This window comes from Dama dama, chromosome 8 (genome assembly GCF_033118175.1).
Source record: "Dama dama isolate Ldn47 chromosome 8, ASM3311817v1, whole genome shotgun sequence".
NCBI lineage: Eukaryota > Metazoa > Chordata > Mammalia > Artiodactyla > Cervidae > Dama > Dama dama.
Window position 1 is genome coordinate 791,642 of NC_083688.1, and position 11,706 is coordinate 803,347.

Below are 11,706 nucleotides of genomic sequence, written 5' to 3' on the forward strand. Positions count from 1 at the left end.
CTTTAAGCCAACTTTTTCACTCTCCTCTTTCACTTTCATCAAGAGGCTATTTAGTTCTTCTTCAAGGCCCCCATGCACAGCAATAAAGACCCAGAGCAGCCACAAGTAAATAAACGTTCAAAAAGGTAAGGGGATTCTGACACATGGTGCAACATGGATGGATCTCGAGACCATTATGTGAAAGAAGCCAGTTACGAAAAGTACTTAGAGGAGACTTCTCTGGCGGTCCAGTGGCTGAGACTCTGGGCTCCCAGTGCAGGGGGGACTGGTTTTGATCCCTGGTCAGGGAACTAGATCCCACATGTCGCATCTAAGACCTGGCACTGCCAAATACATAAATAAATAAATATTTGTTTTAAAAGTCCTTAGAGTAGTCAAATTCATAGATACTGAAAGTAGAATGGTGGTTGCCAGGGGCTGGAAGCTGGGGAACAGGGAGTTATTGCTTAATGGGGGCAGAGTTTCAGTTCTGCAAGATGAAGAGTTCTGGAGGGGGGTGGGGGCGATGGCTACACAGCGTGAGGCTGTGCTTAATGCCCCGATCTGTTCACTTAAGAGTGCTTACAATGGCAAATTTTATATTTTGTGTGTTTTACCACAATAAAAAAAGTATGATGGTCAATGTCCTCTTTTCTTGTTTTGACATGATGGATGTGCGCTGGTAATAGTAAAAAGCCGTGTGACGGTGATACGCATGTTGTCAAGGTGTAGCTGGGCCAGTGATCCATCGAGCTCTGAGCAGCCAGGCAAAGGGTGAGAGGATGAGCCTGTGTCATAACGGCTCAGTTACAGGCTGAAAGGGCCACACAGAATGCAATGGACAGGTGAGGTCGTGTTCCAGTGAACCTTCATCTGTGGACGTGGAAACTGAGTTCCATTCAATTTTCAAGTGTTGTGGACTAGTCTTTTGCTCCCATCCCCACCGGTTAAAAACATTACAACCATTCTTAGCTCACAGGTTGTAGAAAAATGATAGGTGGGCCAGATTTGGCCTGTGAACTGCGGTTCGCCAAGCCCCGGGAGTGTCAGAGAAACCTAAACCAAGGGATATTCTATGAAAAAAACTGCCTGGGCTCTTCAACAATGTCTCTTTCATGAAATACAAAGAAGGTCTGAGGAACTGCTCCAGATTAAAGGGCCCTAAAGAGATACATTGGCTGGATGTGACACATGATCTTGGGTTTTCTTTTGCTGAAATGGATGTTATTTTGACAGTTGGTGAAATCCCAATGAGATCCATGGGTTAGAGCAGAGTGTTGTATCAATGTGTTAATTTCTTGATTTTGATAATTGTATTGTGGTTATGGAAGGGAATTCCATACTTTGAGGAGATGCATACTTAAGTATTTATAGAAAAAGAACATCATGCCTGCAACTTACTACTAAGTGGTTTGGGAAACAAACAAACATGTAATACATGGACTATAAATACACAGTATAGCAATATATATAAATATAAATAAATGCATGCAGTTGGAGAGAGAACACTGATGTAGTAAGATGTTGTCATTTGTGGACTCTAGGTGATCTAGAGCAGGGCATCTGCAAATTCTTTGCTCTTTTTTAATTTATCTTTTTTATTTTTTACACTTTTTGGCCATGCTGTGTGGCTTGCAGGACCTCATTTCCCAGGCCAGGGATTGAACCTGGGCCCTTAGCACTGAAAGCGTGGAGTCCTAACCACTGGACCACCAGGAAATTCCCTCTTTGTTTTATTCTTGCAGCTTTTCTGTAAATCTTAAATTATGTCAATAAAACAATTTCAGGAAAAAGCAGAGGACTGATCATTCTATTCTGTTTTATGTGTCTATAGAGAGCTATTGCAAAACTGCCATCCACAAAAGCTCCCATTTATCTTTCTCACCGGCGGTGAATGGAAATGCCTGTTTCCCCACATCCACACTGACACTGACAGTGAGTATTATTCATCTTTTGAGTCTTTGGCATTGTGATAAATTGAAAATATATCTCATTTGTTTTATTGGGCATTTCTTTTTGTTATAATTGGGGCTGAGCACATTTTTCTTTGTGTACTGGCTGTGTATATTTTTTTCTCTTTTCTTTTCATTTATTTTTATTATTTGGAGGCTAATTACTTTACAATATTGTAGTGGTTTTTGCCATACATTGACATGAATCAGCCATGGATTTACATGTGTTCCCCATCCCGATCCCCCCTCCCACCTCCCTCTCCACCCGATCCCTCTGGGTCTTCCCAGTGCACCAGCCCTGAGCACTTGTCTCATGCATCCAACCTGGGCTGGTGATCTGTTTCACCCTTGATAGTATACTTGTTTCAATGCTGTTCTCTCAGAACATCTCTCAGAACGCCTTCTCCCATGGAGTCCAAAAGTCTGTTCTATACATCTGTGTCTCTTTTTCTGTTTTGCATATAGGGTTATCATTACCATCTTTTAAAATTCCATATATATGCATTAGTATACTGTATTGGTCTTTATCTTTCTGGCTTACTTCACTCTGTATAATGGGCTCCAGTTTCATCCATCTCGTTAGAACTGATTCAAATGAATTCTTTTTAATGGCTGAGTAATATTCCATTGTGTATATGTACCACAGCTTCCTTATCCATTCATCTGCTGATGGGCATCTAGGTTGCTTCCATGTCCTGGCTATTATAAACAGTGCTGCAATGAACACTGGGGTGCACGTGTCTCTTTCAGATCTGGTTTCCTCGGTGTGTATGCCCAGAAGTGGGATTGCTGGGTCATATGGCAGTTCTATTTCCAGTTTTTTAAGGAATCTCCACACTGTTCTCCATAGTGGCTGTACTAGTTTGCATTCCCACCAACAGTGTAAGAGGGTTCCCTTTTCTCCACACCCTCTCCAGCATTTATTGCTTGTAGACTTTTGGATAGCAGCCATCCTGACTGGCGTGTAATGGTACCTCGTTGTGGTTTTGATTTGCATTTCTCTGATAATGAGTGATGTTGAGCATCTTTTCATGTGTTTGTTAGCCATCTGTATGTCTTCTTTGGAGAAATGTCTGTTTAGTTCTTTGGCCCATTTTTTGATTGGGTCATTTATTTTTCTTGAATTGAGCTGCAGGAGCTGCTTGTATATTTTTGAGATTAATCCTTTGTCTGTTGCTTCATTTGCTATTATTTTCTCCCAATCTGAGGGCTGTCTTTTCACTTTGCTTATAGTTTCCTTTGTTGTGCAAAAGCTTTTAAGTTTCATTAGGTCCCATTTGTTTATTTTTGCTTTTATTTCCAATATTCTGTGAGGTGGGTCATAGAGGATCCTGCTGTGATTCATGTTGGAGAGTGTTTTGCCTATGTTCTCTTCTAGGAGTTTTATAGTTTCTGGTCTTACATTTAGATCTTTAATCCATTTTGAGTTTATTTTTGTGTATGGTGTTAGAAGGTGTTCTAGTTTCATTCTTTTACAAGTGGTTGACCAGTTTTCCCAGCACCACTTGTTAAAGAGGTTGTCTTTTTTCCATTGTATATCCTTGCCTTCTTTGTTGAAGATAAGGTGTCCATAGGTACATGGATTTATCTCTGGGCTTTCAATTCTGTTCCATTGATCTATATTTCTGTCTTTGTGCCAGTACCACACTGTCATGATGACTGTGGCTTTGTAGTAGAGTCTGAAGTCAGGCAGGTTGATTCCTCTAGTTCCATTCTTCTTTCTCAAGATTGCTTTGGCTATTTGAGGTTTTTTGTATTTCCATACAAATTGTGAAGTTATTTGTTCTAGTTCTGTGAAAAATACCGTTGGTAGCTTGATAGGGATTGCATTGAATCTATAGATTGCTTTGGGTAGTATAGCCATTTTGACAATATTGATTCTTCCAATCCATGAACACGGTATGTTTCTCCATCTGTTTGTGTCCTCTTTGATTTCTTTCATCAGTGTTTTATAGTTTTCTATGTATAGGTCTTTTGTTTCTTTAGGTAGATATACTCCTAAGTATTTTATTCTTTTTGTTGCAATGGTGAATGGTATTATTTTCTTAATTTCTCTTTCTGTTTTCTCATTGTTAGCATATAGGAATGCAAGGGATTTCTGTGTGTTAATTTTATATCCTGCAACATTACTGTATTCATTGATTAGCTCTAGTAATTTTCTGGTAGAGTCTTTAGGGTTTTCTATGTAGAGGATCATGTTGTCTGCAAACAGAGTTTTACTTCTTCTTTTCCTATCTGGATTCCTTTTATTTCTTTTTCTGCTCTGATTGCTGTGGCCAACACTTCCAAAACTATGTTGAATAGTAGTGGTAAGAGTGGACACCCTTGTCTTGTTCCTGACTTTAAGGGAAATGCTTTCAATTTTTCACCATTGAGGATAATGTTTGCTGTGGGTTTGTCATATATAGCTTTTATTATGTTGAGGTATGTTCCTTCTATGCCTGCTTTCTGGAGAGTTTTTATCATAAATGGATGTTGAATTTTTCTTTGTGTACTGGCCGTGTATATTTTTTTCTTTTGTGTAAGTAGGAAGCAAAGGGGACCCAGACCCAGACCCTGGACCCTTGTATTTTACTTGTTAAAAATTATTTGTTTATTTATGTGGCTATACCAAGTCTCAGTTGGGGCTTGTGGAATCTTTAGTTGCACCATTTGAACTCTTAGTTGCGGCATGTGGGATTTAGTTCCCTGACCCGGGAGGGAACCCGAGCCCCCTGCACTGGGAGTGCAGAGTCTTAGCCACTGGACCACCAGGATAGTCCCTTTTGGGCCCTTGTAACACTTGGAGGAGGAACAGAGGAGTTGAGGAAAGTCAAGATGCCAACAAAGGTCCAAGTAGTCAAAGCTATGATTTTTCCATTAATCATGTATGGATGTTAGAGTTAGACCCTAAAGACAGCTGAGCGCCGAAGAATTGATGCTTTTGAACTGTGGTGTTGGAGAAGACCCTTGAGAGTCCCTTGGACTGCAAGGAGATCCAACAAGTCCATCCTAAAGGAGATCAGTCCTGAATACTCATTGGAAGGACTGATGCTGAAGTTCTAATACCTTGGCCACCTGATGGGAAGAGCCAACTCACTGGAAAAGACCCTGATGCTGGGAAAGATTGAAGGCAGGAGGAGAAGGTGGTGACAGGATGAGATGGTTGGATGGCATCACCAACTTGATGGATAAGAGTTTGAGCAAGTTCCACGAGATGGTAAAGGACAGAGAAGCCTGGTGTGCTGCAATCCATGGGGTCGCAAAGAGTCGGGCACAACTTAGCAACTTTTTAAAACAACAACAACAAAAGATGGCCAGGAAAGAAGGCGCTTTAAGAGGGAGGGAGGCCAAGTGTGTCCAAGGCGGCTGAGAGGGCCAGTGAGACGGGGACGGAGGAGTGACCGGTGGGCTTAGTCGGCCTGGAGCCCGGGAATTACAGAGGGTGGCGGGGAGAATGGTGATGTTTGGAAGAGACAGGCTGTGCCAGCTATTTCAGGAACGCTGCTGTGAAGGGAAGCAGAGAAACGGGGTGGGAGCTGGAGGGGAGTGAGATATAGGGAGGGTGATGTTGCCTGTGTTTGCTTACGGGCATGATTCAGAAAAGAAAGAAACGGGTGACTCCAGAGACAGGAGCGATACCAGGAGGAATGATGTTCTGCAGAAGAAAAGAGGGGGTTCCCTGGTGGCCTAGTAGTTAGGATTCCAGGCTTTCACTGCCGTAGCCCAGGCTCGGTCCCTGGTCGGAGAACTGACCCAGCAAGCCGAGCAACAGTGGGACGGCCTCCCTGGTCCATGGGGTCAGCCCCACTGAGACACCAGTGACGACCGACTGCAACGCGCTCATCACCCTAACTGCTCCTGCAAACCACGGGCACGTCCGAACACCCGACTCCTAGGGTGTCTCGCCATGGATGGTCAGTGGGCAACTGATCCTTCCCTGGCCAAAAAAGAGCTTAGCTTGTGTGGGCCTCCGTTTTCCTCATCTGTAAATTGGGGATGATGGCTGAATTCATAGGGTGCTTGCAAGGATTAGATGAGAGAATCTATGAAGAGCAGTGTTTGCAACCAGGAGTGATTTTACCCCAGGGAGTCATTAGGCAATGTCTGGAGACATGTTTGATTGTCCAGCTGAGTGTGTGTGTGTGAGTGTGTGTGTATGTGTGAGTGTCTGTGTGTGAGTGTGATTGTGTGTGTGTGTGAGTGTGATTGTGTGTGTGAGTGTGATTGTGTGTGTGATTGTGTGTGGGGGGGGTTGAGTGTGTGTGAGTGTGTGTGTGATTGTGTATGTGTGTGAGTGTGATTGTGTGTGTGAGTGTGTGTGAGAGTGTGTGTGTTTTCTGAAGGCCTTCAGAACCACTTCCAGAGAGCATAATCCTGTAATAATGGTCATCTGGAATCCTGACCCAGCAGAAATAGAAAGTTTCATTGTGAGTCATTATTTAAATACGGCCTTGCTCTCTCTAGGCCAGTCCCAGTATGTGGGTGAGTGTGTGTGGGTGAGTGTGTGTGAGTGTGATTGTGTGTGTGTATGATTGTGTGTGTGTGTGTGTGTGAGTGTGTGTGTGTGGATGAGTGTGTGTGAGTGTGTGTGTGATTGTGTGTGTATGTGTGAGTGTGTGTGTGTGTGTATGATTGTGTGTGAGGGTGTGTGATTGTGTGTGTGTGTGAGGGTGACTGTGTGTGAGTGTGTGAGTGTGATTGTGTGTGAGAGTGTGTGTGTGTGTGTGATTGTGTGTATGTGTGTGTGTGTGTGATTGTGTGTGGGTGGGTGGGTGATGTGTGAGTGTGAGTGTGATTGTGTGTGGGTGTGTGTGAGTGTGTGATTGTGTGTGTATGAGTGTGTGTGTGAGTGTGTATACACAAGTGCTACTGGCCTCTAGTGGGCAGAGGCCAGGGATGTTGCTAAACATCCTGCAGTGTTCAAGACACCCTGTGACAAAGAATTATCTGGCCTCAAACCCCCGATGGAAAGTGTGCCAGGCACAGAGGAAAAGGTCAGCTAATGTTAGCTAATACATATTTTTTTTAAACTTCTGGGGACTTCCCTAGCTGTCCAGTGGTTAAGACTCCATGCTTCTACTGCAATGGGCGTGGAGTTCGATCCCTGATTGGGAAACTAAAATCCAAACTTCTGTCTTAACCAGCTCCTTCCCTCCCACTTTCTTCCATTTTTCCCATCCAAGAAAAAGTACTACTGTCTACCCCAGGCAAAATATGTACAGTAGTCTCGACTCCCCTTTCCCCTCACCCCCAAATCCAGTCCATCATCAGCAAATTCTGTGACTTACTCCCCCAGACATCCTGAATCTTTACACTCCCACCCCAGGCAGTCCCTCACCCCTAGTCCTCATCACGTCTGCCCTGGGTGGGTGAGCTGCCTCCTGACTGCACTCTCTGCTTCCCTCTGGCCCTGTTTCTGTCCCCTCTCCACTCAGCAGCCAAAGTGATGGAAAAATGCAACCAGATCACCTCCTTCTCCTGCTTCTGGTGTTCCCGCCTCACTCACATCTGAACTCTCTCCCAGCTCACCGAGCCCTGTGTGCTGGGCCCCCTGTCCTCCACAAGCCCCTCCTCACCCCTCCTCTCTGCCCCACTGTCCACACGCCCCTCCTCACCCCTCCTCTCTGTCCACACGCCCCTCCTCACCCCTCCTCTCCTCTCTGTCCACATGCCCCTCTTCACTCTCTCCTCTCTGGCCACGGTCACCCTTGTCTGAGCTCCTTCCTACTTAGAGACCTTGTCCTGCCTCACTGGCCCCTACTCAGGAGTGTTTTTGTTACTCAGATATCAGCAGTTCCTTTTTTTCTAACCATAAAAAATTATAGTTTATTTACAATGTCATGTTATATAGCAAAGTGATTCAGCTATACATATATACATATATATATATATATATATATAGATAGATATGTATGTATGTATGTATGTATATGTGGGCTTCCCTGGTGGTTCAGTAGTAAAATATCCGGCTGTGTTGTAGGAGCCGCAGAAGACTGGGGTTCAATCCCTGTGTCACGAAGATCCCTGGAGAAGGGAATGGCAACCCACACCAGTATTCTTGCCTGGAGAATTCCATGGACAGAGGAGCCTGGTGGGCTATAGTCCATAGAGTCTCAAAGAGCTGGACATGACTGAAGCGACTTAGGATGCATATGTATATGTGTACATACATATATTCTTTTTCAGATTATTTTCCATTGTGGGTTATTATAAGATATTGAATATGGTTCCCTGCACTACACAGCAGGTCCTTGCTGTTCATTTTATATACAATAGTGTGTAAGTGTTAATCCCAAACTCCTAATGTACTCCTCCTCATCCACTTTGGTAACCATATGTGGTTTGTTTTCTATGTCTGTTAGTCTTTTTTTTTTTTTGGCTGTGCTGCATGACTTGAGGGATCTTGGTTCCCTGACCAGAGACTGAACCTATGCCCCCTGTAGTGGAAGCATGGGGTACTAACCACTGAAGGACCAGGGAATCCCCAGTCTATTCCCATTTTGTAAATAAGTTCATCTGTATCATTTTTTAGATTCCACATGTAAGTTATATCATATGTGTTACTTCACTTAATACCACCACTTAATACCTTGATAATCTCTAGGCCCATCCATGTTGCTGCAAATGGCATTATTTCATCCTTTTTTATGGCTAAGTAGTATTCCAGTGTGTATTGGGTTTCCAAAAATTTCATTTGGGTTTTCCGTTAAGATGGTATAAAGCTGAATGAACTTTTTGGCCAACCCAATATATATACTATATCTTCTTTATCCATTAATCTGTTCTGTTGATGGACACTGTGGTTACTTCCATGTCTTGACCATTATAAATAGTTCGGCGCCTTCTTGAGACATCTTTTCTGACCATCCTACCTACCCTAGCTCTGTCACTTCTATTGTATTACCCTGTTTCACTTTGCTACACAGTACTGTCCCCCATAGCTCAGTCAGTAAAGAATCTGCCTGCAATGCAGGAGACTCGGGTTCGATCCCTGGGTCGGGAAGATCCCCTGGAGAAGGAAATGGCAACCCACCCCAGTATTCTTGCCTGGGAAATCCCATGGACAGAGGAGCCTGGTGTGCTGCAGTCCATGGGGTCACAAAGAGTCGGGCACAACAGAATCTTTCTGTTTTTGAAAGACTGTAAGATTATAGTATTATTACTGATACTACTGAACAATGTCAGATTCCTGATCTCCAAAGAAGATGATTTAGCTTCGGGACCAGGGACCAGGCTTGATCACTTAAGAGCTTTTGTGTAGCAGAGTTTTATTAAAGTAAGAAAAGGAACAGAGAAAGCTTCTGACATAGACTCAGAAGGGGGATGGAGAGTGTCTCCCTCGCTAGTGTTATGTTAGCAAGGGAGTTATATACTGTTTAATTAATTATTACAATAAATCAAAAGAATGTCTCAAGGTTGTAAAGATCTTACTAGATCCACTCCCATAATTTACATTTTAAGATAACAGGATTAGCCTGAATGTTTTCAAGGAGAAACTGTCCTCAAGCATGATACATTGTTGTTATATAATCCTTAGAACAGAGTTTACACTGAGTTGTTTGTTGTATAATCATCAGTTCGGGGCTTAAAGAAAAAAGCGTTTTAAGTGACTAAGACTAAGGAATGTAGAGAAAACAGGATGTTTGTCCTTCCCTCCTCCTCCTCCTCCTCCCCCCCCTCCTCCTCCTCGAGAGCTCCAGACCCCTCTCTTCTCGGGACCTCCCTCCGGACTCCTAGGAATCGGCTCTCTCAGCACTTACCACTGCCTCTGTGTGAGATATAGATGTTCCTTCCTTGTGTCTGTCTCCTTCTCACTAGGTTATTCCACGACAGCAGGGACCTCCTGCTGTTCGCTCTGCACCTACAATGTCTCGAATAGTGCCTGACACATAATAGCTGCTCAGTGAATGCTCACTGAATTATTTAAAATTGTGTGGCTTCCACGGCTTCCCCCAGACTCCCTGGCACATTCGTCTGAGTGTTCTTTAGCGCTGTACTTCCTCCACAATAACTGACTGGCTGGCTGCATCATTGCAGGGCTGGTGTGTGGTTTCATTCTGTCCTTGTGGGCTCCAGGAATGTGGGTATGTTTGTGTTAGAAGCAGAGATCCTTTGGATAGGGGAGTCACATTCCCCCCCGGTTGATGAACTGATGGGCACTTCCTGAGAGAGAAACTCTGTGAACCATCCCTGGATCTCCAGTGCATTCATCATGTTGGAGGAATTCCAGGGACCCAGAACCACTCAGCAGGCACCACTGTGGTTTGTCAGCTGCTAAAAACGAAGAAGCACAAACCTGCAGAGTGTCCTGTTGCTTCCTGTGTCTCCCCAGGACCTTCCTCTGTGGGCTATGGTGTTTTCAAAGGGACCTGCTGTCGCCACTTTACGATCATGAGTGTTAGACTTAACACTTGTGGGCTTTCTGTTCTGTACGTACCTGTGTGCGTAAGTAGCATCTAGTCTGCAGAGGTAGATGGAATGTCTTCATGATATCATGTTGCTTGCAGATGTCTCATTGGCCTCTGCAAAAACTGTACTCTTGTTTCTGGATTAGAGTTAAGTAGTTGCATGAATATACTGCCATGTCACTTTTAATATGACCAATTTTATACTTGGAAAATGGTACTTGCCTCTTTTAGATCTTTTCTGTCTTTAACCTCCCCCCTTTCCATCTCAAGGCTCCCTTCCTAATTGTAGCAATAATCTCTTAAGAAGCAACTAAGTAATAAAATGTCCCAAATCTTAAATAAATAAATAAATAAATAAAATTGTGTGGCTTGCCTGTGACTTTTATCTATTTTCTACTGAGCTTTTACTTTTATTTACTTGTGAGAGCTCTTTGTTTATCAAGGATGTTAGCACTTTTTTTTTATTTCTTTTTTTTTTCTTTTGCAGTTCGATAACTTTATTGGACCATCAGCAGTTAGTTCTCGTCCACATTGACTGTCTGTAGATTTTTGAAGGTGGTGACGGGCACGTAGGTACCCAAAATGTAGAGCTTCTTTGGCGAGTCTTCATCTTCATTACACTTTCTGGACAACCACGGATCCGGTGTGGGACATTCCTGATTCCTTTGGCCCAGACGGCTTTGTTGAGCCTGGTGTCGATGCGCACGTCCAGGATTCCCATATCCTTCATGGCAAACTTCCGGATTTCTTTGAGTGCCCTAGGGGCACGCTTCTTGAAACCCACTCCATGGATGCGCTTGTGAGTGTTGATGGTGTATTCTCTTGTCACCACCTCGTTGATGGTGGACTGGCCCTTCTTCTCGCCGCCCTTCTTTGCAGGAGCCATCCTGCAGGGCAGGGGTTGGAAAGGTGTTTTTGATTTCTTAAAAGGCATTTGCTGAAACAAATGCTGCAAACTTTCAACAGTGGTAGCATGCACATGTAGCTCCTACCACTCGGATTGACGGCTCCAGCATTAGCATGTAAACGGTGGAAAAACACGAATGGGCGCTCAGGGTTGGTCAACTCTATGCAGCATCACAGGGACAGAGCACTTCCTCTCCTCGGAGTGCTGGTGAGCTTGGGCTTCCAGACCCTGCCCTGACTTAGCTGGTGGCGTGAGCGGGGGACCTTTTGGCGTGCCTCTTGACCTGAGTGAGTCACTTGCAAATTGGGGATAATGATACTTGTTCCTGGCTCATTACCTGGAGATAGTTTAAACTTTTCAGGGGGTAGGGCTTGGGCTTGGATCAACAGGTCCACAAATATTTAGTGAGTTTGTGCTCTGTAACAAGTCCTTGACTGAATGAGACGTGGTTCTACCTTCAGGGAGTTTACAGTCTAAA

At 44.0% G+C, this 11,706-nt stretch overlaps 1 pseudogene; it reads right to left on the reverse strand.

Moving 5' to 3' along the window:
- Nucleotides 1–10,824: 10,824 nt before the first annotated feature.
- LOC133060321 (large ribosomal subunit protein eL31-like) lies at nt 10,825–11,211 on the reverse strand (annotated as a pseudogene).
- Nucleotides 11,212–11,706: the final 495 nt, after the last annotated feature.